The following is an 11,803-nucleotide window of genomic DNA, read 5'->3' on the forward strand; positions in this document are numbered from 1 at the left end:
GCCACGCCATATATACTTTGAATAAATGATGGTTTGTTAGCAGATGTTTAGATTGGATTTAGCATGTTTGATCTACCTATTGAGCCTTTCCTAAGGATTTAGGCAGATGTTGCTTAATGTGACGTTATTAAAGGACTCGTGCTAATTTTCCCAAGGGCTTATTGTTATTGTGGGTCACACAGTGAGCCAGATGTTCAGGTTGGACGTGGCATTTTTTGCCACCTGGCGAGACCTGCCCAAGGACCTGGGATGGACACATGTTGTCTAATAATATTAAAGGACTCGCGGGATGTCAGCTGCTCTGAGTCACGCAGCCTTTTGCAATTGACCGATGCGGATTTTGCCAATGCCATTGAGGTTCGAGGGGTTGTATGATTGTTGTTGTGGGTTACACAGCCCACCAAATCCTTGCCAAGGACCTGGGATAGCCAGATGGGGATGTTTCATGGTGTTCATGGCCTCCTAGCGGGATTTAAGCTGTTCCGAGTGAAGCTGCTTTTGGAAATTGACTGACACCGATTTTTGTCAATGCCCATGGTTGTTGTTATTATGGGTACTATTTAGGCTGGATTTGGCATTTTTATCCACCTACCGGTATCAAGTTCTTTCTAAGAGGATTTAGGATGGGGTTGAAGATCTCACTGCAGGATGTCAGCTGTTCCGAGTCCAGCTGCCTTTTGCAATTGACCGATGGGGAATTTTGTCAATGCCAATGATGTTCAATTGTTATTATTATAGTTTCTCACACAGATGTTTAGACAGGATTTGGCATTTTGTATCCACCTATCAAGTCCTTCCCAAGAATCTGGGATAGATAGGTGTTTTTGCTGAATCGTACTAAAGATACAGATGTCAGCTGTTCTGAATCCAGCTGCCTTCCACAATTGACTGATGCTATTTTTGTCAATGCCCATGATTGTTATTATGGTTCAGTGCAATAGTGGGTTCCGGCCAGTATGGTCTGGTACGGCTGTACTGGTAGTAGTTGGGAGCAGTGGCCACCGTACCAATACGGTGGCTCGTTTGCCCACCCTCCTGCCCACGTTCCATGCCTGTTTTTAAGGCAACCAGGCCAATTGCCCTCCGACGAGCAGCTGGGGACAGTGGAGTGTTGATGTGTGCAGTGCACATCTGGCATGTACACAAATGCACCATGAGCAGCGCACCGGTAGTGAATGTAAGAGCAACCCACCACTGGTTGAGTGCCTAGTTAACTAATTATTTAGGCTGGGTGTGGCGGTTTTATCCACCTATCGAGTTCTTTCCAAGTGGATGTTGGATGGGGTTAAAGACCTCATAGCATAGATGTCAGCTGTTCCAAGCCAAGCTGCCTTTTGCAATTGACCGATGGGGATTTTGTCAATGCCGCCGGCATTCAAGCAAATCTCCAGATGTTTTGGGATTGCACCCAAGGTACCTCTTAGTAGTGGTACAAGCTCTTTGCTGTCTTTTGCCACAGTTGTTCTACTTCTACTTGCTGGTCTTAGTAGTATTTATTTATCTTCTCTCGTTCTTTCTCTTCTCTTCTGCTCTCTCCAGATATACTCGACTTACAATGGTATGTTTAGTGACCATAAGGCACTGAAAAGAGTGACATGGCCCTTTTCCACACTTACGACCGTTTCAGCATCCCTGCGGTCACATGATTTACATTCTGATGGTTGCCAACTGACTCGTATTTATGACGGTGTCCTGGGGTCACGTGATCCCAGTGTGCCAATTACCACTGGAATTACCACTGCTGGTTTGTGCCATAATCGTTGAATTGTTGTTATTATCATCATCATCATCATCATCATCTTTACTTTTACTGTATTGAAAGTCAGACACAGGACATTCAAAAGGAAAGCATGAAGTTTTATCAACCTCTGGAGACACATTTGCTCCTTTCTAGCAAGGTTCCATTTCTGGAAAGTCAATTTGTTCTTCCTCTTTTTCTCAACAGAAACTCTGAATTTTTAAGATCGGCTTGAATTGCAGCAGAGAACCAATTTCTACATGTAAATGACCCATCAAAGAGGTGGCTGATTTTCTCTCTCTGAACCCCGTTTGTGAGAGGAGGGATGTGATACTCACCTCGGCCTGCACACAACCGCACCTTTACAAAGGGAAAGTGAAGGCCGCAAGAAGTTGAGTTGCAGAAGTGAAAGGCACCCAAGAGTTTGCAAAGTGATTTTTGTGGCTGAGTGAAACACATCTGGAGCAATTCATTAACAGGTAAATGTGTTTTGATATTTGTCTGATCCACCACAGAGTAAAAGACACAATTATTATTATTTTCCTGCAAAGCTTTCATCCTGCCATTTTTTAATTTAATTTAATCGGAATAGAGCTTGGAAGGGACCTTGGAGGTCTTCTAGTCCAACCCCCTCCTCAAGCAGGAAACCTTACCATTTCAGACAGGTGACTGTCCAGTTTCTTCTTAAAAACCTTCAGTGATGGAGCACCTACAACAACTGGTGGCAAGCAGTTCCACTGGTTAATTTAATACTTGTAACCTCATAACCAGCTTTTTTTGGTAAACATTTTTTTCCCTTTTAAAATAAACATTTCATCATTCATTAATCAGTGTGCTGTCTGAGTACATTTTTTTGTGTCATAATAGTTTAGTTGTCATCAGCTAGCCATACCCTTACTGGGAATTGAACCTGAGCTGTATTACATATCAGGCAGTTGTATTAGCCGCTAAGCCACAGGCTCTCCTCCTTATCAGCTGAGCCAGGGAAATAGGTATGTATTGTGTCACAACCCCTGCTATGCCCATATATGGGAGGGAGCATACTGCTTCCCTTTTCTGTCTTTCGACTCACCCTAGGAGCCATCCAGGCAGAAAGCCATTAATTTATGTTGCCTTTGTTACCTTTGTGTTGCAGTAGTCTCCCTTTATTTATTTATCAGCACAAATGCAACACAAAGGTAACAAAGGCAACATTAAAAATGGCTTTCTGCCTGGATGGCTCCTAGGGTGAGTCGAAAGACAGAAAAGGGAAGCAGTATGCTCCCTCCCATATTTGGGCATACCAGGGGTTGCGACACAATACATACATACATACATACATACATACATACATACATACATACATACATACGCTGGTCTTGTTGTATTCTCATACAGAAATTCACAAATATATGTTAGTTTATATATTATCAATATTCTATATTATCTTCTAACATTTATAACAATTCAAACCCTACAAATTCAATGGTATAAGCGACCTTGCTTTTCTGCCTTCCCATATATCCATCTTGTTTTACAATAACCCTACCCTCTCTTCTTCTCTATTTCCTTCTTTTTCCTCCTCTCTTTTCTCTTTTCTTCTTCCCCTTCCTCTCCACCACTACTCCCCTCTTCCTCCCCTTCCTCCTCTCTCTCCTACTCTTACTACCCCTCCCTTTCTTCCTCTCCTTTTCCCTTTCTTCTTTCCTCCTCCTTTCCTCTCTTCTCCTCTGTTCTCGTTGTATTTACCATATGTATATTCCTCTTCAGTCTGGTGTGCAAACCCGATTCTGTATTTAAATGACAACCTTAAATTTAATAGCTGTTTTTATAGTTCAATCCAGTCTAAACAATGGCTGATGGATTACAATAATAATAATAACAACAACAACAACAGTAACAATTACCTAGGATGCTGGCAGCAAACCGTATCAACCATTAGCACCAGTCACTGGTATTTGTAATGCGTTTTTGAATGTTTATTTGGCTGAGTTTCATGTTTAATGAATAAAGTATATAATTACCTTAACAGTTCCTAGGTCCTTGGTTAGGACTTGAGCTGTTGAGCTACCAGCCAGCCTCAAAGGTTGTGAATCTCACCAAAGATTAACCAAATAACAACAACAACAACAACAACAACAACAACAAATAAATACAATACAATAAAAATTAAAAACATAAAATAGCAACGAGTCCTTAAACAGCAGCATCTGCCTTGGGAATTCAGACAGGTGGACAGAAATGCCAAATCTAGTCTCAACATCTGGTTGGGCAACGTACCATAATAATTTATGTATTTATTCAGCATTTTAATGCAAATTTCCATGCATATTTATGATATAACAAACATGGGCTTACAATGCATATTAACATAATAATAAAAATAACAAATGAATAAATAACACCCTTGTTTTACAAAAAAAATAATACTTTGCTTGGAATCGCTTATATTCTTAAGACTTCCTTAATAATTCTTAGGTCTTTGGTTAAGGACTGGAATTATCCAATTTCCACCAGTCTTAGGCTGTGACTCTAACTAGGATTACAACAATAGCAAAAACAATAATATTGAATGTATGTGCCAACCAACTCCAAGCGATTATAATCTTTCATTTTGCAGGCTTTTCTGTTCCTGCATTTAGAAACTCTTTCGTTTCGTACAATTGTGCAAATCTTAGGACAGACCAACATCATCGTGAAAGCAGAATTGGATTTTAGAAAAGAGGAATTGGAAAATGAATATAGGAAATTAATATTATGTACGGTAATCCCTGCAAGATAGTTGCATGCAAGGCATTGGGAAAGCGTAGAGTAGATGGCAAAAGGACAGGATTTAAAAACTGTAAAAGCTTGCAGAGGTAGTGAAACTGACCGGTTCGGTCACAGAGAAAACCATAAAGACTTTTTTTAATAAAATAAAAATAAATAAAGGCTGAAACCTGATACAGACTTTTTGCTGAAAGAAAAAACAAAAACAAACCCTGAATTGAGCATTTCAGGATTTGGAGATTAAAAATGAGACTTTGAGACCTTGGAAAAAAGTTTCAGATGACAATTGTTCGAGAGACAGGCAGATTTCTACAATTTTGGTTTTTGTTCCCTTTCTTTCTTGTTTCTCTATTTCTGATTTGTTCCTGTTGGTTAGGTTCTATGACACTGAACGTTTTTGAGAGGGCTAGAGAGGTAAAATCCACCCAGATTTTATTTAAAATGTTCCCTTCTTCAGGGATACCTGTTGCCAAGCAGCTGATGGATCTAACGTGCGTAATCATAAATCTTTGATACCCACCCATCCAATCACATACAGTAGTCCTCGACGTACGACCAGAAGAGCCCAAAATTTACGTTGTTAAGTGAGACATGTGTTAACTGAATTTTGCCCCATTTTATGGTTTTTCTCGCCACTGTGGTTAAGTGAACAACTGTGGTTGTTAAGTGAATAACATGGTTATTAAGTGAATCTGGCTTCCCTGTTTGCTCATCAGAAGGTCGCAAAAGGGGATCACATGACCTCTGGATACCATAACAGTCATAAGTACATGCCAGTTGCCAAGACTTTGAATTTTGAACTCATGACCAACGGTCGTAAGTGTGAAAAATAGTCATGTCACTTCTTTCAGTGCTGCTGTGACTTCGAATGGTCACTAAATGGATCATCGTAAGTTTGAGGACTCCCTATATCTCCCACGCTTGGCCTCTGATATTGTTCATGGACAACCAAGATATAAAATACAGGTAGTCCTCAACTTATGACCACAACTGAACCCAAAATTGATGTTGCCAAGTGAGAAATTTGTAAAATTTGTTAATGATCTTTCTTGACACAGTCGTTAAGTGAATCACTGCAATTTGTATATTAGTCACACGGTCGTTAACTGAATCCGGCTTCCCCAGAGACATTACTTGTCAGAAGGTCGCGATAGGTGATCACGTGACTCCAGGACACTGTGACGGTCATAAACATGAGACAGTTGCCAAGCGTCTGAATTTTGATCACATGATTGTGGGAAATGACGCAACGGTCGTAAGTGTGAAAAATGGTCTTCGGTCCCTTTTTCCCAGCGCCGTTGTAACTTCAAACCATCACTAAATGAACGGTTATAAGTCGAGGACTCCTCATACAGTCCCATGATTAATTCATATCACTGAATTAATCAAGTCACAAACACCGAATGTCCCGGGATTTTCCCCTCCTCTGCAACTTACACAATAAACCTTTCGAAACGGATTTTTGACTCATGTTTTCATTTTCAGCTTTAGCAACCAAATAGCTATCAAGCCAGTTCTGAGAAGCAATGCCCATCACGGCCCTTGGTCATTTTTCAGAGGCCTCAAAAGTGATGGAAATATATTTAATCACCAGAAAATTTTAATTTCAGATTAACAGAGTTGAAAGGGATCTTGGAGGTCATCTAGTCCAACCCCCTGACCAAGCAGGAGACCCTACACCATTTCTGACAGATGGCAGCCCAGCCTCTTCTTGAAAGCCTCCAGGGATGAAGCTCCCCCAACTTCCGAAGGCAACTTCTCTTCCATGGGTTGATTGCTCTCACTGTCAGGAAATTTCTCCTTATTTCCAGGTTGGTCAGTTTCCATCCATTATTCCTTGTCTGGTCTTCAGGTGGAAAATAGTTTGACCCCCTCCTCTCTGTGGAAGCCCCTGAAATATTGGAGGACTGCTATCCTGTCTCCCCTGGTCCTTCTCTTCATTATATTAGACATATTCAATTCCTTCAACCGTTCTCTATATGTTTGAGTCTCCAGTCCCCTAATCATTCTGATTGCTCTTCTCTGTACTCTTTATAGAGTTTCCACATCTTTTTGATAGATTTGCAGCTGGCTGAGAAATCACACTCAACAACGTAGTTCCTTAATGGAACTACATCTACAGCTCCCACGACTTCCGAAGGCAACTTTGGTTCCATGGGTTGATTGCTCTCACTGTCAGGAAATTCCTCCTTATTTTCAGGTTGAATCTCTCCTTGGTCAGCTTCCATCCATCGTTCCTTTTCTGGCCTTCGGGGGCTTTGGAGAATAGCTTGACCCCTTTCTCCTCTCTGTGGCAGCCCCTCAAATATTGGAAGATGCTCTCCTGTCTCCCCTGGTCCTTCTCTTCCCTAGACCAGCCATCTCTCTCTTTTTTCTTTTTCATTATTTTTTCCTTCCTTCCTTCCTTCCATCTTCTCTCTCTCTCTCTCTCTCTCTCTCTCTCCCTCTCTCTCTCCCTCTCTCTCTCTGTCTCTTGTGCTTTGGAAAATAGCCTGAAACCCTCCTCTCTGTGGCAGCCCCTCAAATATTGGAAGATGCTCTCCTGTCTCCCCTGGTCCTTCTCTTCCCTAGACTAGCCATGTCTCTCTTTTCTCTTTTTTCATTATTTTTTCTTCCTTCCTTCCATCCCTCCCTCCTTTGCACCTTCTTTCTTTCTTTCTTTCTTTCTTTCTTTCTTTCTTTCTTTCTTTCTTTCTTTCTTTCTTTCTTTCTCTTTCTTTTGCTTTGGAAAATAGCTTGGCCCCCTCCTCTCTGTCGCAGCCCCTCAAATATTGGAAGATGTCTCCCCTGGTCCTTCTTTTCACCTGACTAGCCAGGCCCAGTTCTTGTAACCGTTCATCCTCCAGTCCCCTCATCATCCTGGTTGCTCTTGTCTGCACCCTTTCTAGAGTCTCTACCTCTTTCTTATAGTGTGGGGACCAAAACTGGATGCAGTACTCTAGGTGTGGACTTACTAAGGCTTTATAGAGGGGTATCAGTACCTCCCTTGATCTTGATTGTATCCCTCTGTTAATGCAATTTAGGATTGCATTGGCTTTTTTGGCTGCTGCCGCACACGGCTGGCTCCAATTTATCTGGTTGTCCACTAAGACACCAAGATCCCTCTCACAGTCACTGCTATTAAGCCTGCTTCACCCAGTTTATCTTTCTACTTTTTGCAGATCGCAGCTAATTTAACGCTTCTCTGAGTTGCCAGGGTAGGAAAGGATTGGCATCGTAGTGATTATTCTGCAACAACAACAACAACAACAACAACAACAATGATAATAATAATAAATAAAGTGCTTTTTTTCCCCAAGAGGCAACTGGACTTCCTTGTTTTTCTCTGAAGAGGTTTCGCTTCTCATCCAAGAAGCTTCTTCAGTTCTGACTGTCAGTTCCGACCCATCCGAATTGAAGAAGCTTCTTGGATGAGCAACGAAAAAAACCAATAAAATCCAGTTGCCTTTTTTTGGGGGGGGGAGGGGGAAGCACTTTTGGGACAAGCAGGATCTGGATGACTGAGAATCTCCACAGAAAATAAATAAATTTGCAAGGATTGAATCAGATGTTTTAATGGTTTTTAAAAATTGCTTTAATGGTTTTTAACATCCGATGACAGATATAGCACAAGAAGAATGGCTGTTGCTGTTTTTATTGTTTTAATTGTAATACAGGTAGTCCTCGATTTAAAATTGCAAATGAGCCCAACATTTCCATTGCTGGGACAGTTAAGTGAATTTGTCCCCCTATTACGAAATTTCTTGGCACTGTTGTTAAGCGAAGCACTGCATTGGTGAAGTTGTAAACACAGCGGTTCGGTGAATCTGGCTTCCCCATCAGCTTCACTCATTGCAAAAGGGGATCTGGCGACACCTCCCCCCAGGACACTGCGACCATCGTAAATATGAGCCAGTTGCCAAGCGTCTGAATTCTGGTCACATGATTGGGGGGAAGCGCAGCTGCAGCGGTTGTAAGTGTGAAAAATGGGTTACAAGTCTCTTTTCTCAGTGCCGTTGTAAATTCAAATGGTCATTCGTTCGGAATAACACAATCATGGGATTGGAAGCAGGGAGTCATGCGCCAAGGTGAACCAATGGCCCTTTGCTCATTGTCACAGGGTGGGATGGGGTGTGGATGGATCCCACACCTCCTGACTGCGAGATTTAACAGATTAACAGAATTGGAAAGGGACTTTGTAGGTCATCTAGTCGGACCCCCCGGCCCAGCGGGAAGAATGCTCCTTCTCTTTTTCTTAAAGCTTGGCCATTTTAAGACTTGTGGGCTTCCACTCCCAAAATCCCCAAACCGAGATGCTTTGAGAGAGGTGGACTCCCATCCCAGAATCCGCCAACCACCATGTTTTAAGAGGTGTGGACTTCAACTCCCAGAATTCCCCAGCCAGCATGCTTTAAGAAAGGAGGAGTTCAACTCCCAGAATTCCCTATCTAGCATGCTTTAAGAGGGGTGGACTTCCACTCCCAGAATCCCCCAACCGAGATGCTTTAAGAGGGGTGGACTTCAACTCTCAGAATCTCCCAACCGAGATGCTTTAAGAGGGGTGGACTTCCACTCCCAGAATCCCCCAACCGAGATGCTTTGAGAGGGGTGGACTTCAACTCTCAGAATCTCCCAACCAAGATGCTTTGAGAGGGGTGGACTTCAACTCTCAGAATCCCCCAACCGAGATGCTTTGAGAGGGGTGGACTTCCACTCCCAGAATCCCCCAACCGAGATGCTTTGAGAGGGGTGGACTTCAACTCTCAGAATCCCCCAACCGAGATGCTTTGAGAGGGGTGGACTTCCACTCCCAGAATCCCCCAACCAAGATGCTTTAAGAGGGGTGGACTTCCACTCCCAGAATCTCCCAACCGAGATGCTTTGAGAGGGGTGGACTTCAACTCTCAGAATCCCCCAACCGAGATGCTTTGAGAGGGGTGGACTTCCACTCCCAGAATTCCCTAGCTAGCATGCTATAAGAGGGGTGGACTTCCACTCCCAGAATCCCCCAACCACCATGTTTTAAGAGGTGTGGACTTCAACTCCCAGAATTCCCTAGCTAGCATGCTATAAGAGGGGTGGACTTCCACTCCCAGAATCCCCCAACTGGGATGCTTTAAGAGGGGTGAATTCTGGGAGTTGAACCCCACCTATTTTAATGCTGGCAAAATTGAGACACACGGCTCTCTCTTGTGCTGTAACAGGAGCAGATAGGAGGAATTCTGGGAGTTGAAGTCCACCCACAGGAAAGTTGCCAAAGTTGACAAAACACCTATCGCAACCCATAATAAGTGGGAGGGAAGAATGAGGCTGCAGTGTTCTCAGCTTCTTCTCCAGAACTGACTTATCGCAGATGAATCTCAGCTGACAACAACACTGAAACCAGATTTGTTCTCTGGCTGTTCTCTTTCCTGCAAACTCTTCGCAGAAATACTTTTAAAAAGATTCTTTAAAAGACTCTTCGGTTGTGCACCATTTGAACCCAGGACCCTGCTAAAGAGGGAGCCCAACACCCCCCCCCCCTACTTTACGAATGCCTGTGTTTCAAGGTTGGGGAAATTCCAAAAGAATGGATCTTTCGGTGGGCCTCGCATTTTGATCCCTTTTTAGTTATTTCTTGATCCAATTTCCGTGCCGCTGACCTGAGCGATTCTCGATAGCAGATTTTATTTATTTCAATTGATTTTTTAAAAAATTATTTAAAGTTAGTCCTCAGTTTTACGACCACAATTGAGCCCAGCATTTCCGTTGCTAACCAAGACACTTATTAAGTGAGTTTTGTCTCACTTTATGACCTTCCTTGCCGCCGTTGTTAAGCGAATCACCGCAGTTGTTAAGTAACAGGGTTGTTAAGCGAATTCGGCTTCCCCCCCCATTGACTTGTCTTTTCAGAAGTTCTCAAAAGGGGAACATGTGATTTTACAACCTTTCTTGGCACAGTTGTTAAGTGAATCATTGTCGTTATTAACTTACTAACACCGGTTGTTAAGTGAATCTGGCTTCCCCATTGATTTTGCTCGTTAGGAAGTCATAAAAGGGGATCATATGACCCAATGAAACTGCAACCGTCATAAGTACAAGCCAGTGGCCAATTCTGAATTTTTATCCCCGTGACTCTGGGAATGCTACAATGGCCGTAAGTGTGAAAAAACAGTCATAAGTCGCTTTTAGTTAAAGGCTCCTGTTCTTAGGATATTTATTGTGGGGTGCATGTATGATATATTTATTTTAATGTACTATAAGTCCAACCTTATAACCCAAATCCAATTTTTGTTCATTTTAACATTTTTATTCTAGTTTTTATAATGTCAGCTGCCAGTGCCACAGGATAGCGAGATGGGTGACAGATAAATTAAATGAATAAATGTGATTACTTCTTCCCTCTCCTTTTTTCCCCCAAAACTGGGTTTGTTCCAGTTTACAACCAAGTTTACAAGTAGCACCCTTTAAAGAGCAAGCAAATAATGCATTTATTTGTTACCAACAGATCTCGGGATCAAGGATTCCAGCGACACTCCAATTTTCTCGTTCAAGGTCTGCAAGCGGATCTCCATTATTCTTTTTCTTCTTCTTTTGGATCACAAATTCAAGCGTCAGAAGTGGAGACCACAAGGGGCTTCGGTGATGGGCGGAGCTTCAATTGGGCCATCGCGGCTGCCATTTTGACTTTTTTGACTTCATCTGCGTCTGCAAGCTAATGGGGCTTAGCTGTCCTTCACCGAGAGGAATAATTGCCATTGTGCAATATATATTTTTTAGGACTGCAAAGAAAAGAATGAGCTTTTAAAGCATTTGGGAGAAAATGCTTAATTAAACCTGAACAATCAAATTGCTTGGTGAATTAATCATCACTGTTTCACCTTTTGTACTCGTTTCCGTAAAAACATCCCTTTCTGAACTTAGAGTTATTTATTATTGAATAAAATTATATGCGGTTGTCCAATTCTGAAGAAAATCTTTTTGTCTTTCTGCTTATTTTTTTTTTCTGTTTCAGGAAATTTTCTCTGAGTTTTTTGTTCTCTTTTGTTCTATCCAGTAGAATCTAAAGCTGTGATATTTAATACTGTTGCATCTTGACTAAAAATTCAATTTATATCTTAAAAGACAGGAAAACATAACCACCAGACCACAGCTTGATAAATTTCCTTGAATTAGACAAGATCAAGGATAGTCCTCGATTTATGATGCTTCATTTAATGACCGTTCAAAATTACAGCAACACTTTAAAAAAGGGACTAATGACCCCTTTTCACCATTGCACCATTGCTATCTTAACAACTGCAGCGATCCATTTAACAACTACGGCAAGAACAGTCATAAAATGGGACAAACTTGCTT

At 42.0% G+C, this 11,803-nt stretch overlaps 1 long non-coding RNA gene across 2 annotated transcripts in view; it reads left to right on the top strand.

Moving 5' to 3' along the window:
* Window positions 1–11,420, top strand: part of LOC309393676 — a 32,385-nt gene extending 20,965 nt beyond the window's left edge. The window contains exons 2-4 of one of the 2 annotated variants that reach the window (XR_014175628.1): window positions 1,946–2,217; window positions 6,097–6,297; window positions 10,953–11,420. This is a non-coding gene — a long non-coding RNA (uncharacterized lncRNA). The remainder of the gene's footprint in view (window positions 1–1,945; window positions 2,218–6,096; window positions 6,298–10,952) is intronic. The other variant, XR_014175629.1, reaches the window with a different exon arrangement.
* The last annotated feature ends 383 nt before the right edge of the window (window positions 11,421–11,803 follow it).

This window comes from Natrix helvetica (genome assembly GCF_964273705.1).
Source record: "Natrix helvetica genome assembly, chromosome: 5".
NCBI lineage: Eukaryota > Metazoa > Chordata > Lepidosauria > Squamata > Natricidae > Natrix > Natrix helvetica.